Raw genomic sequence first — 17,959 nt, forward strand, 5'->3', positions numbered from 1 at the left:
TTAATGCTTTACTTTGTCAAGAAGAGGTGGTGAGCATACTACATGATACAGACAAATATGTTCAATTTTAAACAGCACTAGAAAACACTGAAAATGCTATCTTGAATAAAAAATAAATATTTTGAGATATTATACCAGTATTAAACCACTGCATGTTTTACACTAATTGTATTTGTTTTTTATATTTTGGCTGTGCTGAGTCTTCATTGCCAGTGCGGGCGTTTCTCTAGTTGTGGCAGGTGGGGGCTAGTCTCTAGTTGCAGTGTGTGGGCTTCTCATTGCGGAGGCTCTCTTCAGGTTCTAGGGCATGCGGTCTTCAGTAATTGCGGCTTCTGGGCTCTAGAGCATAGGCTTAATTGTTGTGGCCCACGGACTTAGCTGCTCTGAAGAACATGGGATCCTCCCTGACCAGGGATCAAACCCGTATGTCCTGCATTGGTAGTCACTCTTTACCTCTGAACCACCAGGGAAGCCCCTAAACCATTACATTTTTTTCTTTTTTTTCCATTTTAAGAGACCCTCTAGTTTAAGATGTAGCATCAACATTTGGGGTGGTGTATCACCTCACTAAATGTACACATTTATATCTGCTTTCAAGATGTTAAGATGTATTTCAGTGTCAGACTTCCTAAATGGGGAGAAAATGTTTCTTAAAAATGAGAAATTGCTGTAATAAAAATGGCTTTATCTAGTAGAGGTAATATGCACCTCTGTAATTAAGTATCTCATGTTATGATATAATTACTCGGTGTCCTTACACTGATCTCCAGGAAGAGTATCTAAATGTTACATTATATTTTCAGCATTCGTCTTTTAAAATAGTACAGTTCCTGTGAAATGTAGTGCATTATGTTGATGAAATATCCGTGACAATTTACCAGCAGAAGGTTATGCCCGCGGCAGTGAGGTTCATCTGCCTCGTTCCAGAGAACTTTTTTTAATCTTGAAATCGACTTAAACACAGTAATAAGATTGAACAGACATCTCAATCTCTGTGCTCATCAGTGTTTGGGGACTACATGAACTATGGCTACCTGAGGCTGACTGATCACTGTGCATCATCCACAGCCCAGTAATGATAGCAAACATTTTACATTGACAGTCCCAAGAGCTGATCATGAGGAAAGCTGGCTTGGGGTGCTGGCTGAAGGAAGACACTTTTTGAACTCAAAACAACTTCACACTATGATCAAGCATGCCGTTTATCACAGAGGAGCTCCTGTTTACTGGTGAGTTAATAAGCATAATGTCATTTGAGATCTTCCTGACCACAGTAGCACATCTTACAAACCACTGGGTTTGTAATATTGTGTGTGTGTGTGTGTGTGTGTGTGTGCGCGCGCATGTGCATGCCATGTGCATGTGTTTGTTAATCATGCGTTGCTGCTTTGTCTTCAAAATTCAAACTGTTGCTTTGTCAAAGCAAGGTAATTCATTTTCTTTTAGAAAGAGAAACCACTAATGCAAGTCTCAAAGAACCCGCTGGTCAATGCAGGAGATGTAAGAGACATGGGTTCAATCCCTGGGTTGGGAAGACCCCCTGGAGGAAGGCACAGCAGCCCACTCCAGTATTCTTGCCTGGAGAATCCCCATGGTCAGAGGAGCCTGGTGGGCTCTAGTCCATGGGGTCACAAAGAGTCAAACAACTGAAGCAACTTAGGATGCATGCATGCTTGTCCCCCGCCACCCCCCCAAATCCAAGTCTTATACATTTAGATGCTGATGAGTCTCATATATTTAAATCTTTTAAAGATTTTCTTCACCTGGCATAATGGTTACTCTTATGGCTGTAGTATTAGACCACTTAAGTTCATACCCCAGCTTCTGCCTAGCTCTATAACTTTGGGCAATTCACTTAAAACCCTTTTGTGGTGATGCAAATAGGGATATTAATTGTATATACTTTTTAGTATTATTGCGAGAAAAGAATGAAGCAGAGGAAGAGGTCAATCAGTATTCACTATTAGTATGATATTATATTTAATCACCAGTCAATAGCCTTGAAACCTACCAGTATAATTTATTTCACTGGGTCAACAAAAATCTTGATTACTCTTTCTGACAAGAGACTCTTAGGTAAAAATCAACACCTGGATTTTACAAGAAGTTATTAAGTATAACAGGCAAGCTGAGTTTGGATCTGACAGTGTTCCATAGTAATTTTTAAAACGCTTGATTTTCTAAAGAACTAAATATACACTTGAATAAAGGACATAGTGTTGATGAAAACATGAAAGGCAGTGTGGTGTTGTAACAGTGGGCGTTTACGTCATACCTGAGTTACAGTTACCGGTCTGTCACTTGGTCAACATCTGTAGGTCTCACACCCCTCATCTCTGACTTAGAATAGAATAGTATCACTGCCTTCACTAGGGTTGTGATGACGCTTAGCTGATAAATAATTAAATCTTTTAAATAAGAGCTAATAAATGAGTCTTTTTGTTGGTTTGTTTTTTAATAGGGAGAAAGGGCAGCATGGTAGGAATTGACTAAAGGTGGGAATATTGCCACCTATGTTAACGATTCTGATCCTGTTTTTCTCCCTCTATGTCTGTACAATCTGTTCCCTATTGCTTTCCTTATTTACCTTTTTCTTTCACTAAATCCTCCTCTTGCTCCATGTTCATGTTGCTTCTTTCCTTCCCCTCTTTTCCTGCTGTTATTTTCCACTAAACCCCAAGTAGCATTTCGATGAAAGTATTTTTCTAAGTTTGCAAAAAGCGATTCATGTTTAAAATTGCTCATGAAGTAGAGTATGAAATGGCTAGCATGTATTGTTTTGAATAAAAGGAAATGAATATATAGAGAGAAATACATATATATCTGTAAAGGGCCAGATCGTAAATATTTTAGACTTTGTAGGCTGTGTGGTTTCTGCTGCAATTGTTCACCTCTGCTTTGCAATGTGAACTCAGTCATAGGTAATATATAAACAAACTTGCATGGCTAAGTTTCAATAAAACATTACTTATAGACACTGAAATTTGAATTTTATATAATTTTCACATATCATGAAATAGCGTTCTTTTAATTTTTCCCAACCGCTTAAAAATGTATGTCATATTTAGACCATGAGTTGTAAATGTATAAGTCATATTCAGACCACAAGGTGATAGAGCAGATTTGGCCCACAGCTCATAGTTTGCAGACCCTTGATAAGCTATGGGATTTATGCTGACGTTAAGGAGTTATATATTCAACTAAAATTAGAATAGGGCTTCCCTGGTGGCTCAGTGGTAAAGAATCCACCTGCCAAGTAGGAGACATGTGTTAGATCCCGGGGTTGGGAAGAGCCCCTGGAGAAGGAAATGGCAACCCACTCCAGTATTCTTGCCTGGGAAATCCCATGGAGAGAGGACCCTGGAGGGCTACAGCCCATGCAGTTGCAAGAGTTGGACATGACTTATCAACAAAACAGCAACAGCAGCAGCCGCAAATATCAGAGTGAGTGACAACAGGTTACGGAAGATTTAGAATAGCATTTAGATAAATAATGTCAATAGATTGCTTTATTTTTAAGCAAGTGACTTAAGTGATACAAACCATATTTGAGGGAGATTCATGTGGGAGTGATGTGCAGTGTGGACAGCAAAAGGAAACATGAGTTAAAGTGAATTCTTGTTCAGGTGTCAGTTACGGAGGTCCTTGACTCGGTGGGTGGCTTTGAGAATTGTGAAGAAGATGAAAAAGGAAGAACCAACATAACTTGATGAACAATTGGATTTAAGGGTAAAATGGAGGAGATTGCTAAACAAGATGGCAATTTAATTATTAACGTCAGCATCTAGGATAAAATAAGAAAGTGAAAATGGCACAGAGAAGTCATAATTTGAATTATGTATATTTTCTAGACTGAAGACTGAGTACCATAGGACTTCTAGCTTTTCCAAAGAGACTCACAAGAAAAAAACCTGTTGGTTTTTCTTTTTTGGAGGTAGTTTAATCTGTTGTTATTATTATAGTTTTTATGTTGTAATCAGAAAGTCTGCTAATTAGTATAGGCTGAACAGGACCATTAAAAGGCCTGCATGTGAGTGAGTAAAGTAAGAAAAGGCTCTCATAAAAATCCCGCAGGCAACGACTAAACTCATTGTAGTTTAATAAAGCATAGGGTATGTGCACACATTTGTTTTTATTTGTTCTATTAGTATGTAATGGAAGAAAAATGGCTTTTTTCAGATCCCATTTTCTGGACATTTTTACAACATGACATTCAAGGATGTGCATTCCAAGTAAAAATATTTATCCATACCCTAAATCACTGAGGATTAACTAAATATTTTCAATAGAAAACTCAATTTTCAAACTATCATATCTCATTCCTTTCCGGGGACATGCTCTCCAACTCATGGCTCCCTTATGTGGACTTTTTATCCATCAACTGGGAGAAGTGCTGTGCTTCTAAGAAGAAAGCATAGAATAGGACCTTAGGGCTATGAAGTTCTAACTTCTTATATTTCCCAATAAAAATGGCTCTTTTAAATAAAGTATTCCCCTAAGCACAGACTGAGTTTAAATAACACATTTGGTGATTTCCCAGAAGTTGAGTGGCATTATATGACGAGTTAAATATATTAGTTTCTACAGGGTAGTTGACAAATGTGCACGTGTGAAGTTAGTTTTGGTCCCTGTGAGTTGTCTTTTTGTACTTTGAATGATTACCTCCCATCTCCTTTTTTAAACTGAGAAGCGAAAACATTTTTTTTCTGTTTCAAAGCAGCAAAGTGATATCTAAGCAGTTAGCCTGCAACACCTTTATGCCATACCCCGTGTCTTTGGAATTGTAGTCTGTAGCCAGCACAGCAAAAAGCCTTCTATCACATGCAGGTGAGGTTGGTAGTAGATCAGTTAATTGAAAAAGTTGAATACTGTGAAGAACCACAAAATAACCTGTTATATGCATGCATTCAAGCTTTTCTATTAATCTAAAAACTACAATGAAATGTGACCCCCATGGACTGTAGACTGCCAGGCTCCTCTGTCTGTGGAATTCTCCAGGCAAGAATATTGGAGTGGGTTGCCATTCCCTTCTCCAGGGGATCTTCCTGATCCAGGGGTTGAATCCGGGTCTCCTGCATTGCAGGCAGACTCTTCACCATCTGAGCTACCAGGAAAGCAAAAAACGTACAGTACTGTTCATTAACTTTTTTAAAATACAGAGCAAAGTTATTTTTTGTTTTTTTCCCTAAAGGATGGGCCCAATGTTTTATCTTTCCAGCATAAATCATAGAGATAACAGATCCTGTATGAAAGTCAGTTTTTTTTTTCTTTTTTAAGTGGACAAAAACTTAAAGACCATTGTGAAATAACTAATGTCAGTAGAGAAGCCTTTAAGATGTTTAAGGTTTTTCCCTTTAATTATTTAAAGTTGTGTCTCCTAAACTAATTCAGCCCTATTGGTAATCTATTTTTATTGAGTCTTAACAAAGAATTCAAGTTAGAAACATCATCAAAGACACATTTCATAACCATATTTAATCAGTGTAAGCAATATTTAATTGACTTATATAATTACAATCATAAGCATAACTTATATAAACATGTTTGGGAACAAATTCAAATTTTACTCTTGATAAAAACAAAGCAAAAACATGAAAACCTTTTACTAGTGGAAGGAAAAGTATTAGAGAGTATAAGAGAGATCCTATTTTTGAACATTCAATGTACGATGAACATTAGCTATGCTATATCCTACGACAAATAGATAATGCAGGTTAATATAGAGAGATATTTAAGTGGTAGTTACATGGCATATGTATATTGGATTTTAAAAGTTGCTCTATTAATTTTTTTTTGACAAATTTTGATGTATCTAGAAAGCACTGGTGGGTTTGCAGCTCTTGCGAGTCAGCATGCATGCTAAGTTGCTTCAGTCGTATCTGACTCTGTGTGACTCTATGGATTCTAGCCCACCAGGCTCCTCTGTCCATAGGATTCTCTAGGCAAGAATACTAGAGTGGATTGCCATGCCCTTTTCCAGGGGATCTTCCTGACCCAGGGATTGAACCCGTGACTCTTAGGTCTCCTGCATTGGCAGGCAGGTCCTTTACCACTAGTGCCACCTGGGAAGCATCTAATTCATGGTTGGATGACCAGTACCTACCACAGTACCTGATGTATAGTAAGCATTCAATTGTTCCTTGAATAGATAAATGAGTGGATGGTTGATTGAATATCTACCCTGAAGAGGAAAAGGATAATCAATGACTTCTGCATGGTTTCATAAGACATGAATTTAGATTATTAAATTAATTCTACTGTGAAAATATACTAACTTTCATATTATGTATATTTTGAGAAATGTTTTCTTTGCTTATTTATATGATACAGAAAGAAAGTCAACCCTCAGTATGAGCTTATTGTGTCTTAAAGTAGCTCAGCTAACAATATTCTACAATTTGTAATTTTGCTTTCAATCTTAACAAAATTGAAATAAATTTAAAGGTTAACAGTGATAATCTAAATATTTAATTACAAACTGAATCAGGCAGTCATCTATTTTCATTTCTTCAACTTTTTACACTCCTATCCTCACAATCTATACACAATTTCTAAAATGCAAAACATTCAGGCTACCTGCAGGCTAAATTACCTCTGGGCAGTCTGATTCTTCTCCTACTGTATTTTATAAGTGTATCTACTTTTCCTCATAAAAATAGAACTACTGATTCTGAAATAGCATTCAGGTTTCTTATTTCTGCCTCAAGACTGATTTCCCACTGTAGTTTAATTGCGATAGTTGGTATAAAATTTCTAACTCTCAGAAATTTTAATAATGGTAGGCTTTAAAAAATTCATATTATAAAGTCCTAAGTACAAAATCTTCATCTAATGCACTCCTAAAATGATGTTACTATGTGCAAATCACAGTAGTATATTGGAATTGCTTTGAATAAACACTTTCTTTTCACTCATAAAACTATTGATATATCATATAACTTTTATAGACTCTGTTCTGTGATAAGATGTTCATGCATGTGAGTGTACCCAGGATGGGAAGAAAAATTCCTTCTGATAAAATGACTTCCATTCTCCCTCCAAATAATTTTTGCTGATATCCAGTGAACACAGAAATCACAGCTCTAATAGCTCTGTCTCAGTTTTTCTTGATCTCTCTCCTTTCTTTTCGGCTATTTTGTTCTCCTTGGAATCCTCTGACAATAAGTTCACCTAGCCCTCTTCTAATTTTTCTCAATTTTCTGTATTCTCATGTTCTTTCTGTCTGCCAAATTGTTGCAGGGAAACCCCTAGTTGTCCCTCAGGCTTCTTTATTAGGGCACTCTTCATCTTTTTTTTTTTTTTTTTAATACACAGTTACCACAATGCAGACACCTCTCAAATATTTTTCTACTGTCCTGGCTATCTGTTTAATTCTTGTCCTGTGTATGCAAAAACTGAACAGAACCTTCACTTGGCTATTCAGTCGTCATCAAACTAAAATCACCGAGTCTCTTCTTCTCAAATAACTTAAACTACCTTCTTATTCAGGGGCTCCACATTTTTGTGGAGGGGTGTGGTTCCCACACAGCACTAAGCAATTCTCCAGACACTAGCTGGCGTCAGCTCAGTTCGACACTATCTACCCAGAGTTAGCATTAGATCTCTGACTGAGGCTGCAATCCCTCAAGACTGCCCCCCTTCTCTCCCCACTTCAGATGCCACTCAAAAGCCCAGCTGCTTCTAACCATAGTTTCTCTTGACCCCCTCTCTGGGTTCTATTAATCTGCTAAAGCAGCTCACAGAACTCAGAGAAACATTTTGATTACAAGATTACCAGTTCATTATAGAAAGATATAACTCAGGAACAGCCAGAAAACAGATGTGTAGGACATGGTATAGGGAAGAGGCATGGAGCTTCTATACTCTGATTGCGCCACATTCTCAGGTCTCCAGGTGTTCACCAACACATGAGTTCTCTGACCTTTCTTTTGTTTATTTATGGAGGCTTCATTACATAGGCCTGGAGAAGGCAATGGCAACCCAATCCAATACTCTTGCCTGGAAAATCCCATGGACGGAGGAGCCTGGTAGGCTGCAGTCCATGGGGTTGCGAAGAGTCAGACACGACTGAATGACTTCACTTTCACTTTTCATTTTCATGCATTGGAGAAGGAAATGGCAATCCACTCCAGTGTTCTTGCCTGGAGAATCCCAGGAACGGGGGAGCCTGGTGGGCTGCCGTCTATGGGGTTGCACAGAGTTGGACACGACTGAAGTGACTTAGCTGCAGCAGCAGCAGCATTACATAGGCATGAGTGCTTGAACTCATTCTCCAGTCTTCTCCCCTTCCCCAGAAGCTGGGGGTGTGAAGGACTGAAAATTCCAAGCCTCAAGTTGTTAAATGGTTAGTTCTATTGTTACATGGTTGGTTCAATCTGCTTCCACACCTAGGTGGGGTCCAAAAGTCATGTCATTAACATAAAAAAGATACCTTTTCTATTTGCTCACTTAGGAAATCTCAAGGATTTTAATACCCAGAAATGGGAATGAAGACCAATTATGTATTTCTTATTATAAATCATATATCATAGTTTCTCATTGTCCCTCTTTCTTCACATTTTAGAATGAATATTTTTAGTGACTATTATGTTCCAGGTACCACATAAGAGCCTAGAAAACTAAATCTTGATTCTAGATGTTCCTCATCTAGAGAGTCTCTTAACTTACTAATGCAGAATGAAAGATGTTATGGGAGAAGAATAATTAAGAAGATGCAAGAAGGGATAAACAGTTGCTTTAAATATTGCATGACACTTTGGACAAAGAGTGGGATTTTTTCAGATAAAGAAAGGACAGATCAGATCTTATATTTTCATTATCTGAACATTTGTTTGTACTATTCTCTCTGCTCATAACTTTCTTCTCCTTTTGTTATATTTGTCAAAATCTCACTCAACTTTAGGACCTTTGGTTGACTTTCTTGTTCAAAACATCTGGTCCCATCACTTCATGGGAAATAGATGGGGGCAAAGTGAAAACAGTGGCAGATTTTATTTTCTTGGTTTCCAAAATCACTGTGAATGGTGACTGCAGCCATAAAATTAAAAGACCCTTGCTCCTTCAAAGAAAACTATGACAAACCTAGACAGTGTATTGAAAAGCAGAGACATAATTTTGCCCTCAAAGGTCTATATCATCAAAGCTATGGGTTTTCCAGTAGTCATGTATGGATGTGAGAGCTGGACCATAAAGAAGGCTGAGTGCTGAAGAAATGATGCTTTTGAATTGTGGTGCTGGAGAAGACTCTCAAGAAACCTATGGACAGCAAGGATATCAAACAATCCAATCTTAAGGAAATCAACCCTGAATATTCATTGGAGGACTGATGCTGAAGCTGAAGTTCCAATACTTTGGTCACCTGATGGGAAGAGCTGACTCATTGAAAAAGACCCTGATGCTGGGGAAGATTGAGGGAAGGAGGAGAAGGTGGTGACATAGAATGACCTAGTTGAATGGTATCAGCAACTCAATGGACATGAGTTTGAGCAAACTCCAGGAGATAGTGAAGGACAGGGAAGCCTGGTGTGCTGCAGTCCATGGAGTCGCAAAGACCTGAACATGACTGAGAGACTGAACAGCAGCAACAATTTGTTTTTCAGTTGATTGTAAATGTGTGTGTTGAATGTGTGTGTCAATTGTAAGCTCTATCTTATTAACTCTAATATTTCTTGCTAGTACTTGCATTATATTTAACACATAGTAGGTGTCCAAAATATACTTCTAAATCAATGACTAATTGTATGAGAAAATAAGCTATTTAAGAAAACAAAAATGCAGTTCATACTCTGAATTTTAAGTTGTGCACTTTTTTTCTGCTGTTTTCACATATGAAATTGGGATCTTAATTGTGAAGTGTAATGTAAGTACTCTGGGGCCTTGTTAGAAACAATCATTCTTTTTTCATGTGGAGATATTCACAACAAATGTTACAACCTACTATCCTAGTATCTTTTTAGTTATAAAGAAGCAGAAGTTTAATCACAAATGGAAATTCAATTATAGTGAATAATAGTTATCTGGATCTTCTGTTTCTTTTAATCCTCTGTTCCAGTTTTTTTAAACTGTAACACTTGCTTCATAGTCTGAACTAAGGAAAAGTTGATTTTTGCTGATTTAGTCATTGAAATATTGCACATCTATAGTAATAAAATTTACATTTAATATTTGTTGAGTGCTGGCAATGTGCTAGCCACTTTACATATATTTCTTCACTTAATCTTTATAGCCACCCAATGAATTATTTACAGGCTTCCCTGGTGGCTCAGTAGTGAAGGATCTACCTGCAATGTAGGAAATGTGGGTTCAATCCCTGGGTCAGGAAGATCCCCTAGAGAGGGAAACAGCAACCCACTTCAGTATTCTTGTCTGGAAAATCCCATGGACAAAGGAGCCTGGCAGTATATAGTCCATGGGGTGGCAAAAGATTCGGAATGACTTAGCAAAAATAACAGCAACGAATTATTCACTCAGTTTTATGGATGGAGCTAAGGATCAGAGTGATAAAGAATGAATGTTTTCTTTTAGATGTTAATATCCATACTAGTTTTGATATTTCAGAGAAGATGATGTTTGTCAGTTATACCTCAATAAAGCTGAGAAAAAAAGATGAATGCTCTTCGGTTCCATATGATAGTCTATTGATTGTGGCTTTGATTAGCATGGTGCAAAACTAATCAGTAAACACTTGAGAGTGAAAAAACTTAACCAGTGGTTTGAGCTGTATAATGGAAATAATGAATTGGGAATTCTTTTCATCCACTTCTTTTCACTGAGTTAATTCGTGGTTTTCATTTTGCATAAACACATTCACTGAAGAGCTACTCAGACTTGGCAGTCACTCCTGCCCTGACATGCCCTAGCACAATGGCTTGAAAGATACATTTTTTTAACTTTCTTTTTTCCCTCTTCCTTCTGTCTTCTCGGAGTATTATATATCTAAGTGACAGGAGTCTTGCAAATATTTAGAAAGGTAACCCTCTGCCTGTGTTAGGTACAACAGAAGTTTTCATACATCAACTATGAGCTCCCTTCTTCACCTTTCTGGTGCCAGGGAGGACAGTACCCCAGATGGGCTCACTACGCTATGGCTGATTGGTATAGAGGATGTTGTTATTGGTGATCTTGTCATTGGTTTATAGATGTCAGAGAGGATACTGCTCCCAAAGTGGGATTTATGCAGCAGGGCTCAGAATCATTATATGTTATTACTCACTTGCAAAATGATCAACACTGTGTTAAGATTCAAAACAGCTTTTGGAAAGTATTTTGAAAGAAATAAATATTTTACCATTTTCTACAAAATTTCAACTTAAAAAAATAGGTGGATCATCACTATTTTACAAATAATTCTTGATATTTTGAACGTTTTTAATGGTTACCTCTCAAAATGGTTACCTAGTCAACTCTTCCTTTACCAGAAAACAGAATCTGGAAAACATGTCCATAATGTTCTTATTGAAAAACATGTCCATAATGTTCTTATTGAAAAACCCAGAACTGTGATTGTCCCTGATTTCATATGGAACCACATGGTTTTTATTTTTCTCTTCTCAGTGAATTGATCAAATTGGGGCTAACTTACTTGCTTGGTTATTACATGTGGAAAACTTACATAACACAAAGAGTCTGAGTCACTGCAGCCTTCTCAGGGAATTTAATGAACGTCTGCTTTATGGATCTGATGCCAGTTTTGCAGCTTCCCTCACACTGAACAAGACAGTAGTCTGCCCTTGCCAATACTGTCTCTCTGAAAGGTATTGGTTACAGCATTAGAGAAGGTCTGCTGGAAAAGGACTTACAATTAGGGGCTAACCCATACAGGGTGAGTAACCATACTGTGTGCACTGTCTTCTCCCAAACCTCAAATATTACCCTCCAGTCATGATTCTCTTTGCTTAGAGAAAAGGGAAGTAAATTAATATCACTGAATTTGAAGGGTAGCCATGCCACAGATGTCTTTCCCTGCTTTTGTACTATGTTAGATGTGGGGATATGTTTTGCAGGTGCATTTTATCCATAAGAAACACCTGAAATTCAAAGATTATTTTGCATTTGCTTGACAAAGGAAGCATCCCCCTACCCCGGCGTGTGCATTTATGAGTAACTAACAATCACTTTTCCATGACAGCTTTTCCTCCTCAAATACATTCTCTGTTAAAACCTTGCTTTATACCACCTTTGCATGGCTCTGCATATGAAATACTAAAACATCATCAGTTTTAATGAAATAGTCAACCTACCACTTGAAGAATTTATATTTATGGCCCACAGACTAGCTACCCTCCAACATGAGCTAGGTGATGCATTTCTAGGAACTTCAAATTAATCCTTTTCATTACAGAAGTAGGTACCCATGAAAATGAATAGAAGTAGCTGATCTCATTAAAGGCTGAATTGAAACCAATTCTTATGATGGCAGTAGCTACAACCTGTGATAATTTCCCTAGCTGCTATATGAGTTAAGTCCTGTAATTACTTTTTAAAAAATTCTAAATAGCATAATTTTAGGTTGCATTGTATTTTTTATGTGTATATTTGTATGTATGTTGGAGAACAGGGTATAGAGTTGTATTTAAATAAGCTTGAATTTTAATTGGCTTGGCTTGGTTTTTACATTCACAGGGCTTTATGGATGTCTTTCCACAGACACAACTTTTTTCCTCTAATTCTTTTTGATTCTCATTCTCATTTTGAGAGACTGATCCTTAGATTATGACTCTCGTTACAAATGCATACAATGCTAGAGGGCTATTTTTACGCTCACAGACTCAAATCATTCTGGGATTTTAATTTCTCTTCTATAGTTTGAAACAAATTTTTAAATTTAAAAAGATGAAGACATTTGTCCTTGCCCTAGGGTCCTGATTTAAGGTTTAGACAGAAGGTTAAATATCAAAACTTTAATATAAATCAAGTGTGTGCATTTCTGAATAAAGGTCTGGCATCATCTGCACAGGGCATTGATTCTTCTAGCTAGAGGGCTGGAGAGTCTGTTTACAAAAGAATATACAATTTAGACAGAACAAATGCCCTTCTATCAAATAGAAGAGAAGAGCCATGTTCATTTGTCATTACAAGCACACCATTTCCTTTTTGGTGGGTTAATGCCCTTCCTTAAAAGGAGATTAGTCCTTTAAAGTAAAGAAATTGGAGCTGGCAGGCAGCACCAGGAGTAGACACAGATTCGAAATTCTTTAAAAGTCTGAGTGCAGACCCATTCAGAATCTTAGAAACATTGCCAGAGAATCCTGGTATATCCACATTCGCCCACCAGGATTATTTCAGAGTCATGACTACATATCTTTTCACAGTAAGAATATACATGCAAACAGACATCAGTTCTCAATAGACAAACTGGAATCCCTGTGGTTAATGCAGCAAGAAAGTATGCACAGCAACATAAGGGAAAGATACTAATCCTAAAATATGACAGGAAGGGTCATACCTTGGTTTTACTAATGTCTGTCCTCCGCAAGCAGATGACCCCAGTTTCTTGAATAATTTACCTTCAAAATTAGATGCAATGGGTAATTATTTTGGTAGAGAATATAAATTCAGGCTTTGATTCCTTTCATAGATGAGGCTCATACTATGAACACAATGATAATAATAGACTGAGGGACATTTAAATATTTATGCAGATTCTACTTCAATTTATATTTGGAAACTTTGCAATGCTGGTAGAAAGAATATTTCTCTTCTCTCTGTGTACCATAATCTTTAGGACTTTAAAAGAGAATATTTTAGCACAGAAAAGCAATGGAGAAGGCTTGTGACCTCCAAGCTTTGAATAAAGACAATTCTATTAAAATTTCATTTTGTAAATCACACTCAGGGGATTGGCTGAGAATAATAACATGCACCATAAATAAACTGAAGATTGTTCCAGGTAATATAATGCAATAAAATATATGTAATATTGATACCTATTAAAGATATTTTAATATATCCTTAATAGTTTTGAAGCAACTTATAAAACTTGCATCTATTTTTTAGCTGCTCAGTTGTGTCCTGACTCTTTGTGACCCCATGGACTATAGCCCACCAGGCTCCTCTGTCCATGGAATTCTCCAGGCATGAATACAGGAGAGGGTTGCCATTTTCTTTTCCATGGTGCATCTATTTAGGATCTTCAGTAATGGCATTGCAATCTTAGGGATAAAAATTAATTTTGAAGTTATTTGGCTATTTAAATTTAGGACAAAAGCTTGATCAGTCAGTTCAGTTCAGTTGCTTAGTCATGTCCAACTCTTTGCGACCCCATGGACTGCCCCACGCCAGGCCTCCCTGTCCATCGCCAACTCCTGGAGTTTACTCAAATTCATGTCCATTGAGTCGGTGATGCCATCCAGCCATCTTATTCTCTGTTGTCCCCTTCTTCTCCCGCCTTCAATCTTTCCCAGCATCAGGGCCTTTTTTAATGAGTCAGTTCTTCACATCAGGTGGCCAAAGTATTGAAGTTTCAGCATCAGTCTTTCCAATGAATATTCAGGACTGATTTCCTTTAGGATGGACTGTTGGATCTCCTTGCAGTCCAAGGAACTCTCAAGAGTCTGAAGCTTCCATAAGCCTCTTACCCTTCTCCATCAGAGGGCAGACAGACTGAAAACCACCATAGCAGGAAACCAACCAATCTGATCACATGGACCACAGCCTTGTCTAACTCAATGAAACTATGAGCCATGCCGTGTAGGGCCACCTAAAACGGACAGGTCATGGTGGAGAGTTCTGATGAAACGTGGTCCACTGGAGAAGGGAATGACAAACCACTTCAGTATTCTTGCCTTGAGAACCTCATGAACAGTATGAAAAGTCAGAAGCTTGATAGTTAGAATAATTTCTTTTATATCAACCAAGATTTATTTTAGATTTTTTTCAGTGAATTATTTTTAGGCATATTATTTCAATAATAATATTGCTGCCCTGAATTTTATATACAATAATTTTGATAGAAACAGAAAATGAGTATAAAGTCTATGAAGGTATATTCTTGAAAATGGAAAAACAGTGAAAGAAAGCAAAGAAATCTGAAAGGATGTCATGTATTATGGAAAAAAAAAGCACTGTTTTAGGTTTGGTTCAAATTCTGGCTTTAAACTAGCTGAATAATTTAGAGCATATAACTTTGAATGTCCTAGTTTCTTTATCCATAAAACATAGTGCATATTGCATTTGATGCAATGCATATTGCATTTGCATGGGTTAAAGGAGATACATGAGAAAGCTTGGAATATAGTCCTCATGAAATGTTCCTGGGGCTTCCCAGGTGGCACTCGAGGTAAAGAACCTGCTTGCCAAAGCAGTAGACATAAAAGATTCAGGGTTGATCCCCGAGTGAGGAAGATCCCCTGGAGAAGAGAAGAGCTACTCACTCCAGTATTCTTGCCTGGAGAATCCCATGGATAGAGGAGCCTGGTGGGCTATGGTCCACAGGGTCACAAAAGAGTTGGACACGACTGAAGTGACTTAGCGCATACACATGCAGGATATGTTCCTACTCTTACTATCATTTTAGGTGAGGTCAGGTTGCAAACATTGCCCTCATTCCAGGTTACTTTAGAAGGTCTTGGAAGAGAAATCTCTCCATTCCTCAGTTCTTGAGTTTTCCTCCAAGACACATATACCAACCAATAGGTTAGGCAGAACTTCATGGACTACAGCCTTATGGTTTATTGTGGACTTCGGTGTGACCAGAATCAGTAGACAAAGCAAGTGCTATGCTGCACCTTGGGGCTCAGGTGAACTTGCTGATGCACTTTAGCCTTCCTATATGGCTCAGTTGGTAAAGAATCCGTCTGCGATTCAGGAGACCCTAGTTTGATTCCTGGGTCAGGAAGATCTGCTGGAGAAGGGATAGGCTACCCACTCCAGTGTTCTTAGGTTTCCCTGGTGGCTTAGCTGGTAAAGAACCTGCCTGAAATGCGGGAGACTTGGGTTCGATCCCTGGGTTGGGAAGATCCCCTGGAGTAAAGGAAAGGCTACTCACTCAAGTATTTTGGCCTGGAGAATTCCATGAACTCTGTAGTCCATGGAGTTGCAAAGAGTCAGACACGTCTGAGTGACTTTCACATGCTTAACTCCATTCTTTTCTTCATGACTTATCAGTTTTGCCTGCAACACAAATGCCTACTAACCCTGATTCAAAACCTAGCCCCTGCATGTGCACATGTGCATGCTCAGTTCTAAACAGAGCTCCTGTGATTTGGCCTGTAAATTATACTTAATTTCTAAGCACCGTTATAATAGCATAATCACACAGATAGTCACTACTACCAGGTAAAAGGTGGTGGATTTTGCACTGGGCAAGTTTTACTGAAAACAATACCCAACATGTTTGATCTTTTGCATTATTTATGGTTTTCTCCATTTGTAGGGATTCAATAAATTGGTAGTAAAAATCATTGTATAGATAATGTAGCCATGAATCAAGCGTCCAGTACTTAGCCTTAAGTTGGTCAAGCAAAAACAAAGACTAGCCACTAAAAAGACGTGTCAAAATGAATTAAATTGATTACGTTTCAAACTCCACAAGAAGATACAAGCTCATTGTAATATTACCATTTTATCCACGTCCAACAAACCCAATATCAAACTGGAATACCTAAATCTCCTTAAAAGAATGCCATCTCCACCCTTCCAGTCTCCAGTGTAACTCTTCCTCAGAAGAGTTACATAATAATAATAATGTATCACAATAACACAAAGATCTACTTGGAATTTCAGAATGCTCCTCATTGTTTGGGGAAAAGGAAGAAACTTAGCAGGCAGAGCAAGAAGTATTTTAGTGGGAAGAGGGTAGGCTGGAACTATTGTTGTTATTTTTATTTTGGTTTTTGAGTCTTCAGGTACCAAAGGACAGAGAATACAGTGGGAGAACAAAGAAGTATGTTGGACAATGAGTTCTGTCAATGGATTACTGAAAGCAATTTTGCAACATAGGGATCAAAGACTGCAAATTGTTTCTGCTTTATTAATATTTGGGGAATTAAGCATTAAGGGAAATGAATTAGAGAATATTAAAAAAGGCATGAATCTGAATTTTGTATTCTGGTTGAGTGGAATTTATCCTTTTGGCAGAGAATACTACATATCTGCTGTTTGGAAATTACTAGTTTTTTTCTGTTCAACACTGATCAATAAAATCAACAAAAATTATAAATATAATAAGTTTTTAGTGCTCATCGTCTTGATAAATAAAAATTAACTGATGTCTGATGGTAATTTATAAATTAAGTCTCAATTTCTTCAACAAATAACTCCTGATGAATTTAAAATTAGGATTTTAAAAGGAAACAAACCCCCGTTCAAATCAATTATTCATTAAGTCTTGTTTTGTTACTTTTGTTGGGTTTCCTGGTTTCTTTTTTTTTTTTTTTCTGGGGGGGGGGTGGGTTTCCTGGTTTCTTAATTTTCCATTTAGTGTTTAGGATCTCAGTGCTGACTTTCTCCTTGTGTTTCTTTAGAACCTTCATTTTATATAACCAACATTTATTTCTATACTTAAGACCAAGCAAGTTCCTTCCAGTGAACACTTCTACTCCCCTTCCACTGCCCCCAAACTTCCTTTAGATCCTCCAGTGAAGGTAATGGTCTCTAAATTTATAGCTACTGAAAAATGTAACTGCCAAACAAGAAAAACACACTTAGTGATTCATTTTGAAGTGCTTTCAGAGGATGTCAAGATAAATGAGTTGGATGACATAAACAAACAAAGAAATATTAACAAATCAAGAAGTCATAATTGAAACACAGGGGTGAATATATTGATCTGATAAAAAATGGTTTAATCTTCTCATAAATGAATCACTTTTATGCACAACTTTGGCACAATTGCATTCTATAACTTTTAAAAACATCCTCAGTTACATGGCTGTCTAAAATTTTTATTTCTTCTGACTTATATGTGTTATAATAGCCTCTGTGTATTGTGCCCTCACTCTTTGCTGAGAATTGTATTAGC

This window comes from Giraffa tippelskirchi, chromosome 2 (genome assembly GCF_054371585.1).
Source record: "Giraffa tippelskirchi isolate mGirTip1 chromosome 2, T2T-mGirTip1v1.2.pri, whole genome shotgun sequence".
In the NCBI taxonomy this organism is placed as follows: domain Eukaryota; kingdom Metazoa; phylum Chordata; class Mammalia; order Artiodactyla; family Giraffidae; genus Giraffa; species Giraffa tippelskirchi.